Genomic DNA, 24,976 nt, shown 5'->3' on the forward strand with positions numbered 1-24,976 from the left:
ATTTGTGTCAAAATCAAGGGGGAAATAGTTAATATCATACTATAAAATGCATATGTATGTATGGAAGGGCATCTGAAGGGAAATACAAAAAGGGGAAATATAGTTATGTACAACAAAGCTACAAAAGCAATTTTGAAAATTCAAAAATAGAGTCAGTATCTACCAAGTTGTCAGTACAACAGTCAAAACTGAGTTGCAGACCCAAGCATATTGATATGGGGAGTTTTGACTTATATTTTGAGTATTCAAAATTTTGGTATGATAAGTGTTTTTGTCACTAATGCCAAAGGGGGAGATTGTTTACCTTATGGTTAAATCATTTGTCATTTAGTGACTAAACATTTAATCAGATTGATTGATTACATTGTTACTGAGCTTTATAGTTGCTACCGAGCCTTACATTAAGATAATAGTGCATGCCAAGCTTCACAGAGTCTATCGAGCTTATCAGTGCAAACCATGTAGGAAGTAGTGTTAACTGGGCTTCTTAGTGTCTACTGAGCTGGAAGTGTTAACAAAGAAGAATGAAGATAGTGTTGACCGAGCTGCAATGTTAATCAACCCCTTCAATGTCTACCGAGTTTTTCAGTATTCTCCGAGTCATCAATGCTAACTGAGTTTATGCTATTCTTGAGTGATCAATATGGACTAAGCACCATTGTCAACTGAATGCTAGAGCTTGTCGTGTTGACAATGTTATCGAGTGTTAGAATATCACCTGAGTGGTCTTCAAAACTTGAGTTATAGCAATAAGCCAACTTAGTGAAGATTATTTGAATTTGGCATTGTAGCTGACTCCAAAAGGTAATTAATTGGATTGGTATATATGTAATACATCTTATCATAGCCAAGCATTAATGCGTAACAAGGAAGAAGGAAAATGAATGCAAATTAGAAGACAAAGGCTACAAGCAATATAAGGGAAAACAAAGTCTCATCTATCACAACAAGGTGATAATTTTACATCAAAGAAATCTCATACAACAAATCAAGTTTCAGATCTGAGATCAACCACTGGTTCATCCTAATAGTCACCTAGGCCCACATAGATTTCAAATGATCATATGACTAGTGATACAAGTAAGTTTGAGAAGTTGGAACATTATAATGGAAGTAGTGTTAAGTTTGGTAACGATGCACCATGTAAAGGATCAATTAAACTGAATGAAAAGACCAAATGTGACAATGCATATTGGGTTGATGGTTTGAAATATAACTTATTGAGTTTAGCATAGTTGATAAGTTCAGGCTACAGAGTTGATTTCCAAAATAAGAAGGAAAAGATCTACAATGCTACTAATGAACTAATTGGACGTAGATAAAAAAAAAGAGGTAACTCATTCTATATAGACCTATATGAAGATACTTGTCTATTTGCACAATGTGAAGATGTTTGCTTATGCAATAAGATACTATTTCATGTTAACTTTGATAATTTCGTACGCATTAGTAAGATGAAAAGAGTTAGAGGGTTACCAAGACTAAGAAAACCTAATAAGGTGATGTACAAACAATGTCAAATGGGTAAAATGACAAATTCTAGTTTCAAGAGAAAGACCTATTCTTTTGATGATATTTTGGAGTTGGTTCATATTGACTTATGTGATCCTATTGGAGTACAAAGCTATTCTGGTGACAAATAATTCATTCTATTTGTTGATGAATTTTCTAGATGATGATTGTGATGTTTCTAAAAGAAAAATATGAGGCATTTCAAATGCTTAAATGATATTTAGCTAGAGTTGGAAGGAAATAGGAAAGAGTTTGAAGTGCTTGAGATCAGATAGAGGAGGTGAATTCAAATAAGATGATTTCAACATATTTTGTAATGACAAAGGAATTAAGAGGCAAGAGAGTGCACCAAGGAATCCACCACAAATGGTATAGCTGAAAGAAGGGATAGATCAATTATGGGCTGTGCAAGGACATTGATGATGTAGAATAATGTTTCAAAAAAGTACCAGAGAGAAGCTAAAGTACTGAGATTTATACTTTGAACTAAGTTCAAGTGAAGAGAGGAACAAACAAACCACCTTTTGAACTCTAGTATGGTTATGCACCTAGTCTGAATTACTTTAAAGTTTTTGGAATCAAGTGTTACATATTGAAAGATGTAAGAAAAGGTAAACTTGATGCAAAAAGTGATGAAGGAATATTTCTAGGTTATTCCACTAAGAGCAAAGCTTATACATGTTTTAATTCTAACACTAACAAGATCGTGGAGAGTGCAAATGCTAGAGTTGATGAATTTGCAGAGAAGAATGCAAGAAAGAACTCGAAGGTTATAGAAACTTTGTCTATATTTATGAAGGTGAAACTAGCACCTTACCTGAATAAAAAAAGGTGGCTATTGAGAATCAATAGCTAGACACTACTAAGGTTCTCTAGAAGAATTCTGTTGAGCATCAATAGAATGCCAAGCATTAGGCTATAGGAGCAGAGTCATAAACAAAGACTACTAACCATCAAACATAGGAAGAAAAGTTGCAACCAGAGACAATTGAAGAAGATGAAAATGGTTAATCTAGTGAACAAAAAGAAGAAAGAAGACCTAAACCTGTAATGGAAAAGTATGTGAGAAGATGTCATGCACTAGATCAAATCATTGGAGATAAAGATTTAGGAGTCATGAAAAGAAGAAAATTGAGGAATGATACATGCTTATTATGTGAGTTTGAGCCTAAATCTATCAAAGATGCTTTAGAGAATGAAGATTGGAAAGAATCAATGAATGAATAAATTGAACAAATTGAGAAGAACAAGACTTGGACATTGGTACCTAGACCAAAGGATAAGAATGTGATTGGAACTAAGTGGGTTTTCCAGAAACAAGTTGAATGAGAAAGGTGAAGTCACAAAGAACAAGGCAAGACTAGTTTGTAAGAGATATGCACAAGAGGAAGGGGTTGACTATGGTGAGACTTTTTCCTAGTTGCAAGGTTGGAAGTAGTGAGAAATTTTCTTTCATATGGTGCTTACAAAGGATTCAAAGTGTGTCAAATGGATCTGAAATTTGTATTTCTAAATGAAAATTTGGAAGAAGTCATCTACATAGAACAACCTGAAGGATTTGTTGATCCAAGCAAAAAGAAAAATGGTATGAAAGTTGCACAAAGATTTATATGGTTTTGAGAAATCCCCTAGAGAATAGTATGAAAGGTTACACAATTATTTGGTGAAAATTGGTCTTGCAAGAACTAATGAAAATAGCAATCTGTATCTAAAGATTAGATATTGTTAGCTGAAATTTTTGTTGATGATATAATATTTGGAGGAAAAGATTTATTGAGAAAAAATTTTTATAATGAAATGAAAAAGGAGTTTGAGATGTCAATGTTTGGAGAGATAAATTTTTTTGTTGGATTGCAAGTTTATTAGATGAATAAAGACATTTACATTACTCAATCCAAGTATATCAAGGAAAATTTGAAGACTTTTGGTATGAAATATTCCAAGACCAACTAGAGCACCTATGGTGACTAGACATAAATTGTCAAAGAATGATGATTCAACTAAGGTGAATCAAACATTATACAAGTCAATGATTGGAAAAATATAATATGTTGTACATAATAGACCTAACATTATATTAACAGTTAGAATTATTGCTAGATTCTCTACCAATCTTATAGAAAATCATATGATGACAGTAAAAATGATACTAAGATACTTAAAAGGAACAAAAGACTATGGATTATGGTACAAGAAAAGTGAAAAATTTGAGTTGAAGGTTTATACAAATGTTGATTGGGCAAGAAATGTTAATGACAAAAAAAGTACAAGTGGAGGAGCTTTCTTTTTAGGAAGAAGATGGATTTCATGGACAAGCAAGAAGCATAATTATATTTAACTATCTATAGTAGAGGCTAAGTATGTTGTTACAACAGTGAATTGTTCTAATAGTGTATGGATCAAGAATTGTTGAAAGGAATGAAGGAAGAGATCACTAAACTTGTTGTGAAACATTGTGATAATACAAGTGCTATAAACATTTCAAAAAACCTTGTGATACATACAAAGACCAATCATATTGAGATCAACTATTATTACTTAAGAGAGCTGGTACAAGACAAAGAAGTAAGACTCAAATATGTGAACAAAGGAACAATTAGCCAACACATTCACTAAGGCACTACCCAATGATGCTTTTGAGTATCTAAGAGGTATGTTAGGGGTCATTTCCCTAACTGAAGAAAACTAAGAAGATATTCTACATTCATGAAATGTTTTAATTAGAATATCATATACATTGATGCAGAAGGTCACACTTTAGGAGTTGCCTAAAGGTGTGATAAGAAAGACACTGAACTATGAGTATATGAAGCTACAAAGTGTTAATGTTGAGATGACATTTTTATATCAGTCATAACAGTGACATGATGTATTTATGTGAATGGTTGATGTGTTGACAATTGGCTAATGAAGATATGTAATTATTGTCATTTATGGCAACACATGATGTATATGCTTACAGGAAACCTCAGAAATAAAAATACTTAGCTTTTGGTACTTACAAAACTGTCTAATTATGAATTTGGTTTACAATAGTTTATTGTTTTGTATGTAACTTGTTACTGACATCATATTATGAGTAGCACAGTTATATGCAGATAGTATACATGTTGGTGATGAAGTGTATAACCTCGAACATTAGTACAGACTGTAAGAAAAAGAGATATTTGTGTTTTACCAGTAAAACAAGACAACAAAATTAAAGGAAAGGAATTATTTTGTTTACAAAATAATTACTTGACCAATTAAGGTTGACATCCTAGATGTTTACTCTAAGTTAGAAAAGCATATTATGGTCTTAGCTAACCTAGAAACAATTTGTGAAAAGACATGGTATTTATACAAAGGACATCTTGTGAAGAGAAGAGAAGTATTGTGTGCTATTATCATATGCAAATTTTCTATAAAGCGATATATGTGAAGTTTTGTAAAGCTATTTTTGTGATATGAGATCGAGCTAAAGATTAGAAATTAGTCAAGAAAGAAGTTACAACACCTATATACCGAAGGTCTAATTACTTGTTTGGGCAGTAAGCTCTTCTTCTAATTGGAAGTGCATGTTTGAGCACTGGGCTCATCTTGTATCTACTATACTACAACTCCTAATAGGGTTGGAATATCCTAACAGGAATTCAAAGTCTCCTAATAGGGACTCTCTCTACTAAATTTTCTCATTGACTCCTAATAGGGTCCATCCTCTAACAAGGAACATATATATCAGTATATTATCTAGTGGGTATCATCCCTACTAGGGTTTTCCCTTGGCTAGGGTTTCCCTAGTTAACAAAATATAGTGTTATGAGTTATCTTTGTGCATGGTTACTGTTACTGTTTAGCATTACTTGTTTACTTTGTTATGTATGGTTTAAAGTAATAAACAATATCCAGTTGGCAACTAAAGTTTGTAGATTACTGATTCACCCCCTCTCAGTAATTCATATTTCTAACAATTGGTATCAAACCATAGTTACTCAGAAGAGACTTAATGAATTGAGTAAGATCCCTATGGATATGGAATAGTTGATGAAGAACCTTGAAGAGGAACTTGAAAAAATTGATCTCCCTACTAAAGAAAGAAATAAGCTAAAGGATAGATATGAAGACTCCAAAGTATATATTAGACAATTGAAGGATAAGATTGAACATCTCAAATCCAAGCCTGAATCTACTGAATCTGAAACTAGTGATGATGACTATTCAAAGCTAAAGATAGAGTACAATATCTTAAAGTAGGAATTAAAGATTAGAAATCTAAAGTTGAATTTGAAGAGTGATCCTAGAAAAGTTGAATATGATTTAAAGACTGAGAATACAGATCTTAGAGCAAGTCTGGTGAAGAAGACATCTGAACTTAAAACATTGAAAGAAGATCATGAAGAACTTCACAAGTATAACACTATTGTGAAAGGTGAACTAACTCAATGCAAGAAACAACTTGAGAATCTTTATTCTAGAAAAGAAAATCTTGATGATTCTATATCAATATAGAGACCTACCTATGATAAGACTGGTCTTGGTTATCTATTTAACATGTCTGCAAAGAAACCTAAAAATAGATCAGATCTAAAAGAAAAAGATAAATTTGATGATACGATTGAATACAATCAATCTTCTAATAAACCAAAAGAAATTGGACAAGACAAGGAAGTTGAGATATTGGATGAAGCAAAGCATGTAGAATCTCTTAAGGAAACCGTGTATAAATTTACAGGTAAGTGTTTTTCATGTAATGAAATAGGTCATATGAAAAGAGATTGTACAAATAAGTCATTTAACCATGTTAAGGATTTTTATTGTCATAATTGTCATGGTATGTGTCATAAAGAAATTGATTGTAGGAAATCTAAATATGATAACGATAGAAGGAATAGTAGAATGTCTAGAAATACCAACCCCATAGATAGGAGAAGATCTAATGAAAGGACATTGTGAGAAGGAAGACCTTATGAAGATAGAAGATAGATCATGTGTTATAAGTGTAACAAATTTGGACACATAGCTCGGAAGTGTCATGCACCTGATAATCAAAAAAATCCTAGAAGTAGAACTCCAGTATGTCAGTTATGCAACAACTTCAAACATACAACAAAGTATTGTAGAATGGATAGAAACTTCAGAGATAGAAGCAACAATGGAAGAAACTATGGAAACAAAAGGAATGATGGAAGAAATGTCAGAAATGATAGAAGGAACCATAAAAGGAACTTTGGAACTAACAAAGACAACAAAGAAGTGTAGTCAGTGAACTTCAAGAAGAACCTAATGAGGTATTTGTAAAAGGATTAGACATCTCAAAAGAAAAGTTAGAAGATGGTGAAATAGGAAGATCGAAGTCAATAATTGAGTTTGATTCAATTAAGTTGAATTAAGCTTGTTCACAACATCAAAATTTGGAACTTCATCTAGAGATTGAACTAGAGGTAGTGAAGTTGGGAAAAGGTGTATCGAGATAAGTTTAGACAGTATCTAAGCTCACTTGAAATTTGGAGCTTATCTAAACTAGTTACAAAGGAATTAAGAGTTAACCGTTGTTATAGAGAAAGTTAATTATGTAGCAGAAGATGAAAACTATGTTTTTATAGAGAATTTTGTGAAGCAAAGTTTTGTGGAGCATTGTCATGATGGAAGGAAGCTATGGTAAACCTCAAGTAGCATTTGAAGATCAGATAGAAGATCTTGAGCAGATATTTGATTTCAAAATGTAATTGATAGCTTTTTTGTGTTTGTAAAGTACCCAATTAATGCAAGTTTGAATTGGAGGAATAAACTGGAGTACAAACTTGATTACCACTTCATTACAACTAAATCAGAAGCATAGAGCACTTAGAAGCGACTTGATAAGGTGATTTCAAAGAAAACCCTATTTTCAATTTTTTTTTTTTTTATCGTTTATCTGCAAAATTTATTCGATAAAGTTTATATTTGATAGAATCATGGATATTTTAGTAGTTCATACTGTTGAGAATGAGGAGATACTAAAATTGAGGGTTGTTTCTATGAAACCCATAGAAGGAAACCCTAATTCAACATTATCCATTACTCTGAACAATGTATTGTATTTGGAAGATGTAGTAAGTTATCTTAACAACAAGTTTGAATCTATTAGGAGTGAGTATATGAACAAAGATATGGAATTAATCTTTAAGCATGATATGACTATCAAGCTTAGATTTGAACATTTGAAAGAACTAGAACTTTTCAAATATCATTTCTACCAAGAATTGGATACCGATGAGTGGGCATAGATCATACTAAGTAGAATTCCTGATGGAAAACTATGGATGGAAGATAATGTAGTTGATATTTCAGTTGACCTTATTCATGAGGTAACTGGTCTTAGAAAACAAGGTAGTGTACTTATAGGCAAGAAATTTGTTAACAAGAAGGTTGAGAGCTACATAAAAGCAGTTTATAATGGAAAGACCATGGTGATCAGAACCATTAAACAAGATGATGTAAGATTCTTGAGTAGAATCATTGCTTACTCTATATGTGAAAATTCTAAGATTAATGAATTGTAAGCTAGATTCATCTATGCAGCCTATAAGATATGTGTTGAGAAGGAACAAGTTAACCTTAGTGAAATTCTAAGAATGAAACTTCTTGAAAACTTGGAGAAAATCAAGAGGACCAAGAATGTTGTGTTTAGATTTCAATCATTGATCAATCATATATTCTTTCATGTACTTAAGAGATTTCCATATTTTTCAATCATAGAGATTATGAGTAGTGAGAGATGTACAATGGAGAAGATCATAGTTGTATGTAGAAGACATCCAACAAATAAAATTTTGGATAGTAGGAATTTGATAATGAAAACATTTCAAAATGAGATGAGAAAAAGATTTAGAATTACACCTGTAATTGTAGAAAGATTACATATGTGTTATGGTTGATACAAATTTTACTTATATTCAAGCAGTAGAACCTCGGGAAACATTCTTTGATCCCTTAGGTTATGAATTGAGTGATGATATAGAAATTGGATACATTGATTTATTTTTGAATTTTGAGAAGGACCAAGTTGAGTATAGATTTGGGACTTATGAAGAAATTACCCAATTAGCTCATCAAGCATCCTTAAAGAAGGCAACTCACAAGAAGACAATGATAATAATGAAGAAAGCTCTAATAGAGGTTGGTATGATAGAAAGTGAGTCACAGGTAGTTAGATAGACTATGAAGCAAGGTATAACACATGTGCAACCTTTATCAGTGTCTATTGTAGAGACATCTTTAGAATAGGGCATTCCTTATGTAGCAGTGTCAAATGTACAACCAAGTGAACCGAAGAAGAAAATAGAGAGATTAGAGGAAGATGTGACTACAAAGACAAAAAGAGTCAAGCAACAAGCTACTAGACCAAGAAGAGACAAAAGACATTGTTGACAATTATGGAATCTAGAGAAGAAGAAGAAGAAAAGAAAAGATAGACAATTTTATTAATGTCCAACAAAAGACCACAACATGGGTCTATGGGACTAAAAACTTACACCAAGAAGAAAGTAGACAAATGGAGCACCAAACGGTGTCTAAAAAAGAACAAGTATAACAAAAGAAGAAGAAATCAGGAGACATCACATAAAAGAATAGGTATCTACCCTCATGGGGAAAAGTCCAAAAATGACTTATTTGTGCAGCTACCAGAGGCCCTATGATAAAGCTGAGTGCTATGATAGGAGTGTCACTAGTGAGGAGATCCCTTGCAGGGTCACACAATGTTAGTAGCCTTTTAGGACCTACTTTGATCTTGACTCCCAACTAGCAAGGAAAGTGTCACGAATCACAGCCTTGAGGTTTCTAATCACTACCCATTTACCCTCTTTTCTGGTAGCCACAATGAGAGCCCAAACCTCCTTAAGTTCTGCCACTTGTGATCTAGTGAGATCCTCATCAAAATAAATCTTGACGGGGATAGAGAAGAGTTTCCTCTTTTTCCTAAGCACCCGAAGGTGGTCAACAAGTGAAAGGAACCAAATAAAGAGGGTATTGTCATGTCCAACCCAAGCACAATCCAATGAGATGTTAGTGACATCCAGTTGGCCTTTAAGGAAGGAGTAGCCTACTGCAAGAGGCTCGAGGCAAGGAAGAGGGAGACCATAGAACCTCAAGTTTAGCTCACTAGAATGTCTAATCCTTTCATCTACTATCTTAGTCTGGACTAGCTTCTCAACACCTGAGAGAGTAGTAGAAGGAGGAGGGGAGGAAGAAATGGGGTTGCTACAAATAGATGTCCATGATTTCAACTTCTATTCTATTTTGGTTTGTAGAGAGCATTATTTTTTATCGAGTTTCTCTTGTTTCATGTTCAAATCATGAATAGCCATCATTTGCACTGTGCGTTCGAGTGTATCTTGAATTTTATTGAGGTTGGTGATCAGGTTCTGTTGTAGGCAATAGTCAAATTGGTCTTTCAAATCTATCCATATACCTATGATAGAGTTGTCTACATGTTGTTTCAAATCATGTAGAGAAAGTAATTATTTCTAAACAATCAGCAAGAAAAGCTCGACAACCCTGGAAGCCGAAGATAGAGAAGATTAATTCAACAATTGCCAATAAAGGGAACTTTGTTTAGATGAACAAATTTTATGACTTGTATAATAATATTGAGAAAGATCAGATTGATATCTCTACTATGAGATATATAATAGCTAACAATCTGAAACTTAAGGATATTGAAGGCATGGTAAATCAGAAGGTCTATGATAGACTTATTGAGAAAAATGCACCAGCTTGAGAAGAAGACATAGAACTTCAAAAGTCTATGATAAGGAAAATATGCAAGACTGATGATGAATAAGAAGTCAAGAGATTATTGAACAATCTGGCACCTTACTTGAGAAACAAGGTGAGACTATATCTTTTTATGGCGAGTAAGAAGGACAAAATAAGGAGTGAAATAGCTGTAGCCATCAGTCAGATGATGACAGAATCTAAGGCAACACCTTCACCAACACCTAGAACCTTAGAGGTTTTAGTAAGTAGTGACACAATGTAAATTGATCAGACCAATGTTACTATTAACATTGATGATACTAACCCTTTTGAGAGTTCCGAATAGCCTGAATCTCATACCGAGGATATTCAAGATCAACTTAAACAACTTGAAGATGAAAAGAGGCTATTAGAGGAAGAAAAGAGAAAAATAAAAGAAGCCAAGCAAAAATTGCTTCAAGAAGAAATGAAGATAAAAGTTGAGGAAGAGAGGAAGAAGAGAATAGAGGAGGAAGAAAAGAGAGAGAAAGAAAGAAAAGAAAAAGAAGAAAAAGATAAAGAAGAGAGACGAGTCAAAGAGGTAGCTGAGAAGAAGAAAAGGGAAGATGAATCTAAATCATCTAGTTCATCTACTTTGCTTTCGACTGCTAGCCTAACAAGTGATGATGATGTTCACATTGACTTGATCTCATCTTTGAAAAAACTTATTGAGAAGAACAAGAAAGTGAAGAGCCTACAAAGAACCTTAATGGAGGTTATTAACATATTACATAGTACTCTGGCAGTCAAGCATATAGAGGCAGATCCTAAATAGAGGGCACAAGAAGTATTGAAATCTTTTGATGAAGAATTTACAAATTTACTGAATGTTGTAGAGTCAAAGGCACATATTTTAGATGAAGCTAATTTATTTAGCAATATTTGTCAAAATATCAAGAACAATTTGCTAAGTCTTGATACTTGTATTACAAAACTTCAAAAATGTAAATAGGATGGAAAGGTAGTGTACATTAAGTGTACCTTATCTCACTAGTTATCCAAGGATCTTGATAGTAATATTGAAGGTAAGTTGAGTAAGCTAGAGGCTCTATCTAACCAGATACAACAACCTTCTAGAAAAGTTGATGACTTTGAAGGACGAGTGGCCAGTATTCATAATGATATCAAGAAATTGGAACTTTAGAAAGAAGAATTTTTGAAGAGAGTATCAGAATTTAGAGAGGCTATTGCTCTGAGGATATCTATTGTTGAGAAATAGTTGGAGGAGTGTGTCAAAGCCAAGGACACCTATTCAAACTTTTTATACTATGATCTTAATGTAGTTGAGATTGCATCATATGCCTTATGTGTAATTCTCACCTTTTCTAAATCAACCAATGATATACAGACAAAATGTTTAAATAGTCTTAAGGAAATTTTTGATGACTGCATGAAGACTATCAGTTTAAGGAAAAAGAACAGAGTTTTTGACAGTTTTTGACCTTTGTCATTGATGTAAAAGGAGGAGAAGATGCATAAGAAAATTGTAAATTAGGTAAAAGGGAGAAGATAAAATTTTAAGATATGAAATCATATTGTAAGGGGGAGCACATGTAAGATGTACAAATTGTAATAGATGATTAATGTAATGTTATTATATTGTTTTTGACAATTTTTTTGATACTTAGCCAATTTTCCCTATTTTGTTGCCATCAATGCCAAAGGGGGAGATTGTTGACAATTGGCTAATGTAATTGAAGATATGTAATTGTTGTCATTTATGGAAACACATGATGTACATGCTTACAGGAAACCTTGGAAATAAAGATACTTAGCTTTTGGTACTCAAAAAATGTCTAAGTATGAATTTGGTTTACAATAGTGTATTGTTTTGTATGTAACTTGTTACTTATGTCATATTATGACTAGAAAATTTATATGGAGTTAGTATACATGTTGATGATGATGTGTATAACCTTGGACATCAGTATAGAGTGTACAAAAAAGAGATATTCATGTTTTACCAATGAAAAAAGATAGTGGAAATAAAGGAAAAGAATTATTTTGTTTACAAAATAATTACTTGACCATTCAGGGCCAACATCCTAGATGTTTACTCTAAGTTAGAAAAGTATATTATGGTCTTAGCCGACCTAGCAACAATTTGTGAAAAGGCATGTTATTTATGCAAATGACATCTTGTGAAGAGAAGAGAAGTATTGTGTGTTATTATGACATGTGAACTTTCTATGAAGAGATACATGTGAAGTTTTGTAAAGCTATTTTCATGATCCAAGATTGAGCTAAAGATTAGAGATCAGTCAAGAAAGAAGTTACAACACCTATATACTAGAGGTCTAATTACTTGTTTGGATAGTCAGCTCATCTTGTAATTAGAAGTGCATATTTGTATAGTGAGCTCATCTTGCATCTACTATACTACAACTCCTAATAGGGTTGGAATCTCCTAATAGGGTTTCAAAGTCTCCTAATAGGGACTCTCTATACTAAATTTTCTCATTGAATCCTAATAGGGTCCAGCCTTTAATAAGGAACATATATATCAGTATATTATCTAGTGGGTATCATCCCCACTGGGGTTTTCCCTTGGCCAGGATTTCCCTAGTTAACAAAATATGGTGTTATGAGTTATCTTTGTGCATAGTTACTATTACTATTCAACATTAATTGTTTACTTTGTTATGTATGGTTTGAAGTAATAAACAATATCTAGTTAGCAAATAAAGTTTGTAGATTATTGATTCACCCCACGTACCCCCCCTAGTAATTCCTATTTCTAACAAGATGTCTTTGGAATTATTGTCAAACATGGAGAGAATGATAAAATTACCATAAAAGCATACAAATAAAGAGGGAGATGTATGATAGTTACCATTCCCATTAGTAAGAAGGACAATCTATATGAAGTAATTATTGTCAAGAGGGATACATATGTTGCAAGATATGTTCAGATCAAGAGCATGAGTTGAGGTGTTGTCATATAGAGATATGACATAGATATATTATGTGCTGAATTGATGATGATAATCATAATGAAAATAAGAAAGAGAGAACACAAACACAAAGGGAGCTCACAGTCCAAGTATTGAAGATTTGGATTGCATGGCAACCTGAGGTGTTTCCATCAATGGCAAAGAGGGAGATTGTTGGAAACTACAATTGGATCAATTGTTATGTTGTCATTAATGTCAAACCTACTAGAGAGATATTTACTAACAATGTAGAGTGACATATCATTTGATTGATGAATAAGATTTGAAAAGAAGAGATAGAAAGATGAGCTAGTGATGTTGATGGGTGATGAGAAAGTCAAGTATCATGGAATTACAATGGACACTTGATAATCTAGTCATTGACAAGATAATGTATTGATAAATCAATACATGAAGTGAAGAAGACAGTCAAAATTGATGAATGAGAGAAATGACAAGAGTTGAGTTAAACTCTAAGCTTGACTGAGTATGAGTTTTGGTTGGTCAATGAAGGAGCTAAAGAAGAAGATTAAGGAACTTATGTAGAAGTCAAGTGATAGTTATTGCTAAGCAAGTGTATGAAGAAGTGTTAGTAGCGACTGAGCAGAGAAATGGCCAAGCAATCTTGTTGATGCCAAGTGAAACAATATAGTGTATGCTAAGCTACACGGTGATGATCAAGTAGAAGAACATAGTAATTTCCAAGTGACAACAAAAGTAATAGTTTGTGAAAGAATTAAATTTGAGGCTGACATAGTTGAAATTTTGAATGAGTCAAAGCATGTGGAAGATAAGGATTAATGAGATAGCATATTTAATGCACGTAGAGAGTTTGTTAGCGATCCAAGGAAAGGATTTGATCCTAAATTTCTAGAAGAAGTAGAACAAACTAATGGAAGGATTTGATTAATATGACTAACCCTAAGATCAACAATGATGTTTAAGCAAAAAAAGATCATAATTACCTACTAAAGGAGGCATAATATATGATTTCTAAGGTTAGTTCATTGTTGATTGATGATCTTAAGGAGAAGTTGTCAAGAGTAGAGCAACAAAGGAGAAATTTGAAGAGTTTTGTGAAGTATGATTTCTTGAGGGGATGACAAGCAGATCAATAATGAAGATGTGCATGGAGGCTAGTCAATGAACCAACATATGAGTGAATGGAGATCTAAATTTTCAAAGTGATTTGTATCCTACAGATCAAATCGACTATTACATTCCCACAATTGTGATAGTTAAAATCCTTTAATCAAGGTGACATTCTAATGGAATGATCCAAAGTACTTTAAAAAGACCACTCCTAATAGGGTAATTACATCCTTTAACAGGGTCACATTTAGCAGTGTGTTGTATAACCTTTAATAGAGTTGGCTCTTAACCTATCTCACTTTATTCAAATTGGAACAACTCAAGGCTAAACAAGAAAGTAGAGTTGAGGTGAGGATTGAGGAGCTTGAAGGGAAAGATGAATTAACTACTCTTATGTTTGAAGAGAAGCTAGTTGAGATTGAACATACAATTTTTGTGATAGAGGCACGAGGCTCCAAGTCAAAGGAGTCAACTAAAAGTGGATATGCTGAAGGGGATGTTATCTTATAGATTGAAGTTATTGGAAACAATATCTCAACATGTTCACTGTGTTTTCATTTGTTTATAAAGTGTTGAAAATGTAAGCAATGAAATTGTGACATGGCTTTCCCCTATTTTTAATCAATGGGGCCCTTACATTCAATTCTTTGACAAATTAATTATTTTTATGGTTAAGAAACCATTATTACCTAGTAAAAATTGTCACTGTAAAAGAAGCACTAGAAATGGAAAAATAACTAATTGGTTTCTTTTCAAACAAGTTACAGGTAATCCAAGGAAAGATGAAGATAATGAATGAGGGTATTGATATTTTTATTCCTTCCATTTTTTATGAAGAAAAGTTGACAGATTAGCAAGAGTGGTCAACATCCTTTGATCATTTTCTAACATTGGAGAAAGTTACAAAAATATTTGATGGGGATGTTAATGAGGACTCATTTTATGATTTTATTGATGCTATATTCAACGTGGAAGTGGATATGGAAAAGTTCATTGCAAAATAAAAGGACATCATAGATGTAAGGTGGATCAAGTTTGTAAATGATCTAGAGATAGTTATAGGCATTGAATGGCCAACAAAGAGAGAGGTTAATGTGTGGGAAGTAAATGGTGAGATCAAAGTATTGTTATGTGGAGCCTAATTAGGCTTAAAGGTTTATTCAACGCGATTTACCCCCAGATTATTTCTATGGGGATTTGGGGGTAGCACCCCTTGTAGGGTCCTAGAGTAGCACCCCCAAAGCCAAAAATGACTTTACTATTATAAAAGGTGTCGATTGTTATTTTTCTATTATACAACTTATTCTACCCCTAATTTTATAAGTGACAAAAGCTTGTATAAAATGGCTTAGGGTTAGGGATTCATAATGTATGATGATATTGTAGCTTCTTGTAGTGGTATTGATATGTAAGGGCTTGTAGATTGTAATCACTAGATAATAATAATATTTCACTTTTTGTTGGTGAATGTAGCCTAAGGATTGGGTGAACTATGTTAAATTATTGTGTCTTGTGTTCTCTTCTATGAGATCTATTATTTTTTGATATTGGTTATATTTGCATTATTATTTTTGTCCATGGTTAATCCTAACAAGTGGTATCAAAGCTAGATTGTCTTCACTTTTTTTGCTATTCTCTATAGGAAGGTCTCACGGTTAAGTGGGAGTAATGAAAAATGAGGGCAAGCTAAAGGTTGAGAAGTTTAATGGGAAGAACTTTCAATTATGTAAAATGTAAATGGAGGACTATCTTTATCAGAAGATTTAATACAACCATTAGAAGGAAAAGCCAAGAAACAAGGAACTTTGACCAATGAGGAGTGAGAAATTTTGGATAGAAAGGCACTTGCAAGTATTTGATTATGCCTAGCACAATCAGTGACATTTAACACTACAAAAGAGAAAATAATGAAAGAGTTGACTCAAACCCTAGAGAAACTGTATGAAAAGCCCTCCACTTCAAATAAGATATTTCTCATGAAGCATTTATTTAATATGAACATGATAGAAGGTGGATATGTTGCATATTATTTAAATGAGTTTAATACAATTACTACTCAGTTATCTTATGTAAATGTTAATTTCAATGATGAAATTAGGGCTCTCTTGATTTTGTGTTCTTTTCCTAAAAGTTGGAATGGTTTGGTAATGATTACGAGTAATTATATTTTTCAATCTAATACTCTAAAATTTGATAATGTGATTGGTCTTATTTTGAGTGAGAAAAATTGTAGGAAAACCTTAGGTCGATCTATATTGGGAAGTGCTTTGAATGCATATAGTAGAGGTAAAATGACTAGTAGAGGAAGTAATACTAAAAATCATGGGAAATCAAGAGGAAAATCAAAGGGCAAGAGGTCTCAATCTAAAGGACCAAGAGATTGTTGGTACTATGGGAAACTAGGGAATAAGAAGAAAGATTGTTGGACTCGAAAGAACAATGAAAGAGATAAAATAGAAGGGAACAAGGAGGAAAATGTGGTAAGTAAAAAATTTGAAGATGATGCTTTGCTTCTTTCTTTAGAAAGTGTTGATGATTCTTAGGTTTTAAAATTTGGGGCTTCATTTCATGCTACAACCCATAGAGGTTACTTTATTGATTATGTCCAAGGGGATTTTGGGCTTATTTATTTGGGGGATAATGAACCCTATCAAATTGTTGGAAAGGGAAAAGTTAGGATTAAGTTACATAATGGGAATCATTGGCTACTACATGAGGTAAGACATTTTCCAAGGCTAAATAGGAATATAATTTTAGCAGGACAACTTGGTGAATCTGGGGCTTCATTTCATGCTACAACCCATAGAGGTTACTTTATTGATTATGTCCAAGAGGATTTTAATCTTATTTATTTGGGGGATAATGAACCCTGTCAAATTGTTGGAAAGGGAAAAGTTAGGATTAAGTTACATAATGGGAATCATTGGCTACTACATGAGGTAAGACATTTTCCAAGGCTAAATAGGAATATAATTTTAGTAGGACAACTTGGTGATGAGGGCTGCGTAGTTACTTTTAAAGATAAAAATTGCAAGGTTTCAAAAGGTTCCCTTGTAGTAGATAGAGGTGTAAAAGTAGGCACCTTATATCTATGTATAGGTCATACTGTTCCTTCTACTTTAATTATTTTAGAGAAAAATGAATGTTTGGGAATAATGGCTGTAGTTGAGTAGGGAGAAAAAATAGTTGATGTAGATTTCGATATAGCTATATGACATAACAAACTTGGCCGCATGAGTGATAAAGGTATGAAATTACTTCATTCAAATAAAGTTTTACTAGGTCTGAAATGTGTTAATATGGATTTTTATGAAATTTGTTTGTACGAAAAATAAAAGAGAGTGTTTTTTGTGAAGAGTGGGAAGGAAAAGAAAAATGAGAAATTAGAGCTTGTGCATATAGATGTATGGGGACTAACTTAGGTATCTTCCCTTGGTGTCTCTTATTATTATGTTACATTTATTGATGATGCAACTAGATAAGTATGAGTTTATTTCCTTAGGAAAAAAAATGATGTATTTCAAACTTGTAAGAAATGGAAATGTTTGGTTAGAAATGAGACTAGTAAGAGACTAAAATGTCTAAGATTCGATAATGGTGATGAGTATTGCAATTATGAATTTGAAAATTATTGCTCCAATAGAGGTATTTTCAAAAATAAAATTGTTTGAAAGACTCCACTAGAAAATGGAGTGGCTGAACACATGAACATGACAATAATGGAGTGTGCAAGGAGCATGAGGTTGCATGCTAGGCTGCCCCTAAACATGTGGGAAAAGGCTATCAGTATTGATGTATATTTGATTAATAGAGGTCCCTCTACTCCTTTGAGCTATGTTATTGTAGAGGAAGCATGGACTAGTAAGAAGGTGAGATATTATTTTCTCAAAACCTTTAGTTGTGAAGCTTTTGCACATATAGATTATGAAAATAGAACCAAGATGGAAGCTAAGTTAAAGAAATGTGTATTTGTTGGATTTGGCATTAATGGATTTAGTTATAGGCTTTGGGATTTTGAAAATCATAAAATTGTAAGTAGGGGTGTCATATTCAATGAGAAAGTGTTATACAAAGATCTGTTGCAGCAACGTGAGAAGAAAGAAAATGATTATGTAGTGCTAGATGATACTCAAAAGGCAGATATTTTAGTAGTTCCTCATGCTCTACAACAATTGCAACAAAAAATACTACACACCTGAATGAATGTTAGATGGTCAACAAGGCTAAGTAGAACTCAATAAATATTTCCCCCCTTTTTGTACTCTATTTTACTAATTGATGCTAGTGAACTTGAATGTTATGATGAAGCTATGCAGGTGGATACAAAGATTGAGTGAGATTCTATAATGAAAGAATAAATAGACTCCTTAGTGAAAAATTAGACTTGGGATATATGAAATTTTCTTGCAAGTAAAAGAGATTTATAGAATAAATGGGTTTACAAGTTAAAAGAAGAGGATGGAGGTAAGAAAATATTTAAAGTTAGGTTAGTTGTAAAAGGATTTTCACAAAAAAGGGCATTTATTTTGATGAAATATTTCCTCCTATTGTTAAAATAACTTATGTTCGTACTATTTTAAGTATTGTGGCTACTAAAGATTTGGATTTGGAGTAGCTTTAAAATAGCATTTCTTCATGGTAATTTGGATGAAGAGATATATATGGCACAACCACAGAGATTTGAGGTCAAAGATAAGGACAACTTAGTGTGTAGATTGAAGAAAAGATTATTGAAGCAAGAACCTCGACAATGGTATCTTAAATTTGACAATTTTATGCATGAGCATGGTTACATTCGGTGTCATTCTAACCATTGTTTTTGTTTTGAGAGGTTAGATGATGAGAGCTACATTATTTTATGTTTATATGTAGATGATATTCTTGTAGTTGGGTCTAACATGGATCACATTAAGGGGCTGAAATGATAGTTAGCACATTCATTTGCTATGAAGGATTTGGGGGAAACAAAATAAATACTTGGTATGAATATTTGTAGAGATCTAAAAAATAGAAAATTGACTTTATCTCAGGCTGATTATATTGCAATGGTGTTGTAGCATTTCTCTATGAAGAATGTTAAAGCTGTCAGCATACCTGTACATGGTCATTTGAAATTGACTAAGGAGATGTGTCCAAAGACACCAAAAGATGAGGCTAAGATGTCCAACGTACCTTATTCTTCAGCTATAGGGAGGTTAATGTATTTCATGCTATGTACTAGGCCAAATATTGTACATATAGTGGTAGTTGTTAGCATGTATACAAGTCAACCAGGGATTGAGCATTGGAATGTAGTTAAATAGAATCTCTGATATTTGAAAGGAACATCCAACAAGTGTTTACATTTTGGGGGCTCTATTGCTGATTTACATGATTATGTTAACTCAGATTTGGCAAGAGATATTGATACTAGGTAGAGTACTATAGGGTATGTGCAGGATCATGGTCAACCAAACTATGCCCTTAAGTGGGAGTGAAAAACCAAAAAATTAGGGTTATGTCAACTTGATGCTTAATTTTAAAGTAGTTATGGACTTTATATCAAAAAGTTATAAAAAATAATTTGTAGGAAATTGAGTGTAGTTTCTAAACTATTAGGCCTTATTTTGGATTTTAATGTAGTAGTAAAAAAGTTTCAGGACAAAAATGAGAAGTAGGTATATGTCTAACCACCTTAATAAAAAATGAATGATAATATTTTTTAATAATATTCTAGATATAATAAGCACAATCATGCCCAAATGTGACACATTTTTGAGTAGTTTTATTCTAAATAAATTATTAATTATGAATTTTCCACTATATCATTTTTAGAATAAAAACAATCTCGTGTTTGACCACCTTAAATAATTTTAAAAAAAATCAAAACAATTTTTTTATTTTTTTCCCTTATAGTAGTCGAATCATAGAACATGACACATCTTTTGGATTTCAAAAATCTTATGCCATTTGAAAGTTAAAGCTAATTTTCAATCAACATGTCAGTCAACACTTTATAGCTAACTCCATTAGAAAATAAGTAATAATTACTTAATCAACTCATAATTTAACAAACATTGTATTGATGGAAAGATGAGAACGTTCTTAAGAAACCCTTTTTGTTTCATCAAAATTGGATGAAAAAAAGTCGTTAGTTACATTGTCGAAGTTAGATACACAATAATAGGACAAAAACATGTTTTTGGGACTTTTTGGTGTTGACCATGGAGGGTTGGTATCCAAAGAAAAACCAAACCCATTCTCAAATCGGATACCTATTTTTCCCAATTATTTTTAAAAAAGATTAAAATTTAAAAATATTATAAGAGGATTTTTTCAATTTTTTAAATAATAGTATGACCCCTTTTTAGGATCCTTAGTATGCTTTTTAAAAGGCTTTAGGACTCTTAACCATACATATAATGGTTCCAAAGGATCAAAAGGGTTCATAGGGTACCCTTTGACACTCTTTGACCCATTCAATCACAATATGTGTGCTTATGGGTCCTAGGACCTCTAACCACATAAATGACATGATCTAATAGCTCAAAAGGGGTTCTAGAATACACTATAACCCCTTTTGACCCTTTAGATGATATTAAGTGTGCTTAGGAGTCATAGGATACTCTATTACCCCTTTCAACTGATTTGGAAACATTTATATGTTCCTAGGACCCCCTAGGAATGTATTTTCTTGTTTAATGAGTCAAAAGGGGTCATAGGGAACTTTATAACTCCATTCAACCCATTCAAAAACATATTGTATGCCCCTAGGGGTCTTAGGGTTCGACCCCTTGGAACATATGTTGTCATATAATGCTTGAAAGGGGTCATAGGGTACTCTATGACCCCTTTCAACTCATTCAAACACATGATATATGTTTAGAGGGGTCCTAGGATCCCTAGGAACATATGTTCTCATTTAATGGGTCATAGGGAACCCTATGACACCATTAGCCTAATTTAGACACATGAAAAATGTTACTAGGGGTCCTAGTATCCATAGGAATATATGTTGACACATAATGCATCGAAAGGGGTCACAGGGTATTCTATGAACCCTTTCGACTTATTCAAACACATGATATATGTTCTTAGGATTTTTAGGATCCCTAGGAACATATGATATCATTTAATGGGTTGAAAGGGGTCATAGAGCACCCTATGACCACATTTGACCCATTCAAACACATGGTGTATCTCCCTAGGGGTCCTAGGATCCCTAGGAGCATACATTGTCATATAATGGGTCAAGAGGGGTCACATTGCACCTTGTGACTTATTTTGATCCATTAAAACACATGATGTATGTCTTTAGGGGTCCTAGTACCCATAGGAACATACATTGTCATATAATGGGTTGAAAGGGATCATAGGGAACCTTATGATCCGTTTGAATCCATTCAAACACATGATGTATGTCCCTAGGGTTCCTAGTACACCTATGAACATATTTTGTCATATAATGGGTTGAAAGGGGTCATAGGGAACTCTTTGACCCATTTTGACTCATTCAAACACATGATATATGTTCCTCGATGTCCTAGGACCCCTAGGAACATATGTTATCATTTAATGGGTCAAAATGGGTCATAGGGTACCATATGACCCTTTTTGACCCATTCAAACACATAATGCATGTTCATAGGGATTCTAGGAGCCTAGGAACATATGTTATCATATGATGGTTGAAATATGTTGTAGGGTACTCTATGATGCCTTTTGACTCATTCAAACACATGAAATATCCTCCCAGGGGTAGGACCCTTAGAAACATATGTTCTCATTTAATGGGTCAAAAGGAGTCATAGGGCACCCTATGACCCCATTCGACCCATTAAAACACATGTCATATAATAGGTTGAGAGGGGTAAAAGCATGCCATATGACCCCTTTCGATCCATTCAAACACATGATGTATATCCCTAGGGGTCTTGGTACTCCGAGGAACATGTATTGTCGTATAATGAGTCAAAAGGGTCCTAGGGTACTCTATGACCCTTTATGACTCATTTGAACCCATTATATATGTTGCTACAATCATTTAATAGGTCAAAAGGGGTCATAGGGCACCCTATAACCTGATTCAACCCATTCAACCTTCTTCTATATGTCTCTATCACATACACTTTCACTCACACTCTTCTATATTGTTTAGCTCTGTACCTCTTTAAACAAGGAATTCTCGCTTTACCATTTTCCATCATCATTGTAGATCTTAGGGTTTATAATTAGGTTCAACATGATTCATTGTATTTTTCCATCTTCTTGATCTTTTTCCAAAAACTTCTTCGCAATCTGTCTATTAGGTCTTTACCTAATCCTCACCTTGAATTTAATGAATCCAACTAATCATTCTTATCTTCAACATGGTTTACATCTCCCAAGAAATCAACCAAGTTGGGTAGATCTTTCAATTTCCTCAAATTCATTCTCATACAATTACTCGACAATCTCAAAATTATGACACTCGGTCATTATTGAATTACTTGGTTGTTGTAAAAACTTATAACTTGACATCAACCATCTTGCTCAATCGATACCAATTCTTGGTCAACACTAGATTTTTTTTGCAGTAATTGTAGTGCGGTTGACATAAGTATCACTCAACATTCCTTAGCCTTTTACTCTATTTCTTGGCTTGGCTTAACTTTCTTGACATAAACAATTTCTTTTCTTTATGAAAGTCTATCTAATCAAATGTCCATTGTTGCTTCCTTTTCATTATTCAACCTTTTCTCTAGGTTCTATTGTTATGAGAAATTCCTCATATCCTCTTCATCAATCAAATAGATATGACATTTAGATTAGGTAGCAATATGTATTATCAATAGATTTGACATCAATGAAAAAGTAATGTATTATAATTAGATTTGACATCAATGACAAAACAACAATTATTCCAATTGTAAGTCTCCAATAATCTCCCTATTTGACATTGATGGCAACATCTCTACATTTCAATATTAGCAATATCTTAATGTATCAAAAATGTATCTCACTTTGTTACCATACAATCCAAAATATTTCCCCCTTTGAGATAATAGTTTCTTTTTTTTATTCATATACTCCTCTAGTATCTCTCTCTTCTGTCTCTCCTTCATTTTGGTTAAGTCTCCCTCTCTGGTATATTTCTTATACTGTATATTCTCTACTCTTCTAATTAAATCTCCATATTTGTTGTATGTCTTTTCCTTTCTCTATCTCTCCCTCTTTGACAACAATCTCTATCTTTTTATTGTATATCTCTCCCTCTTTGACAACAATGCCAAAGACGCTTATCTTTTATGGTTTCAATCACTTCATATATTTGAGTTATGTAGATTTTGCATGTCTAACTAATATATATCATCTATCTATGAGTGATATTTTATGCTCTATTGAACTTTCTACCTTAGGCATTTCCCAAAGTAGAGTTGTATTGCATCACTATGTAGGATATTTTGATTAGCACCTGTGATGCAATGCACCTTGTCTCTTGAAGTAGCTTTAGTTAGAGGAATCACCCCTAATTTACCTCTAAGATATTCATAAGAATCTTTAGGTAAGGGTTTTGTAAATATATCAACAATATTTTCTTTAGTGTTCACATATTCTAGCTTCATTTCCTTATCTTGTACTAGTTCCCTCAAGTAGTGATACTCAATAGCAATGTGCTTTGTCTTAGTGTACATCACTGGATTCCTTGAAATGTTAATAGAAATTGTGTTATCACAATAGATAAATACCAAATTTTTAATTTCTTGTGTCATACCTTTCAGTAATTGCTTGATCCACATAATGTTGGAATAGTTTACTGTAACTACCACATAGCTTTAGTTGTTGATTGGGAAATATAATTCTTCTTTTTGCTTGTCCATGACACCAATCTCTTTCCTAGCACCTCCACTAGTGCTTTTTTGTCACCAATATTTCCTTCCCAATCTGAGTCAGTGAACACTTTTAGTTAAAATTTATCATTTCTCTTGTAATATAATCCATAGTCTTCTATACCTTTCAGATATCTCAATATCCTTTTCACAACCATCATGTGATTCTCTTTAGGATTTTTTGAAATTCTAGCAACTATCCCAACTCCTAAAGCAATATCTAGTCTGTTGTGAATAACATACTATAATTTTCTAACCATGGATATGTATAAAGTCTAGTTCACTTTAGTGGAATCATAATTTTTTGATAGCTTATGTCCTATAGACATAGGTGTACTCATGGGCCTTAAATCTTCCATACCAAAATGTCTTGTTGCAAGATTGTTGGAAGCATGAATGCTGATCATATTCCTATGAGGGAGTATTGTAGATATGTTACTATGATGGTATGTTACATTCATGATTGAGTTTGTCGTTGATGTTAACATAGTAGTTTTCTATGGTATTTGACAAAAGAACAAAAAAAATATCAAGTCAGTACAGACTAGTAGTTGAGTATTCTAACTATTTGAGGTTATGGGAGATACTTCTGGGTATCTAGTATATGCAGTTAACACTAAAAGTAGAAATGCTAAGTCTGGAAGAAGTTATGTAAATTTTGGTGATGTCTATTCTAAGATAGAGTTTATAGAGGCATGTTTTGTAAACTTGTTGTTATTATGAGAATTGAGGTTGAGGATATGAAGAACACATGTTGGTGATGACATGGCTAAGATTTCACAACTCCTAGTAGGGTTGGCACAAATCCAAATAGTATTGGAATCTCCTAACAGG

The sequence above is a fragment of the Cupressus sempervirens genome, chromosome 2 (genome assembly GCF_028749045.1).
Source record: "Cupressus sempervirens isolate cs-2001-9-10 chromosome 2, ASM2874904v1, whole genome shotgun sequence".
Lineage (NCBI taxonomy): Eukaryota > Viridiplantae > Streptophyta > Pinopsida > Cupressales > Cupressaceae > Cupressus > Cupressus sempervirens.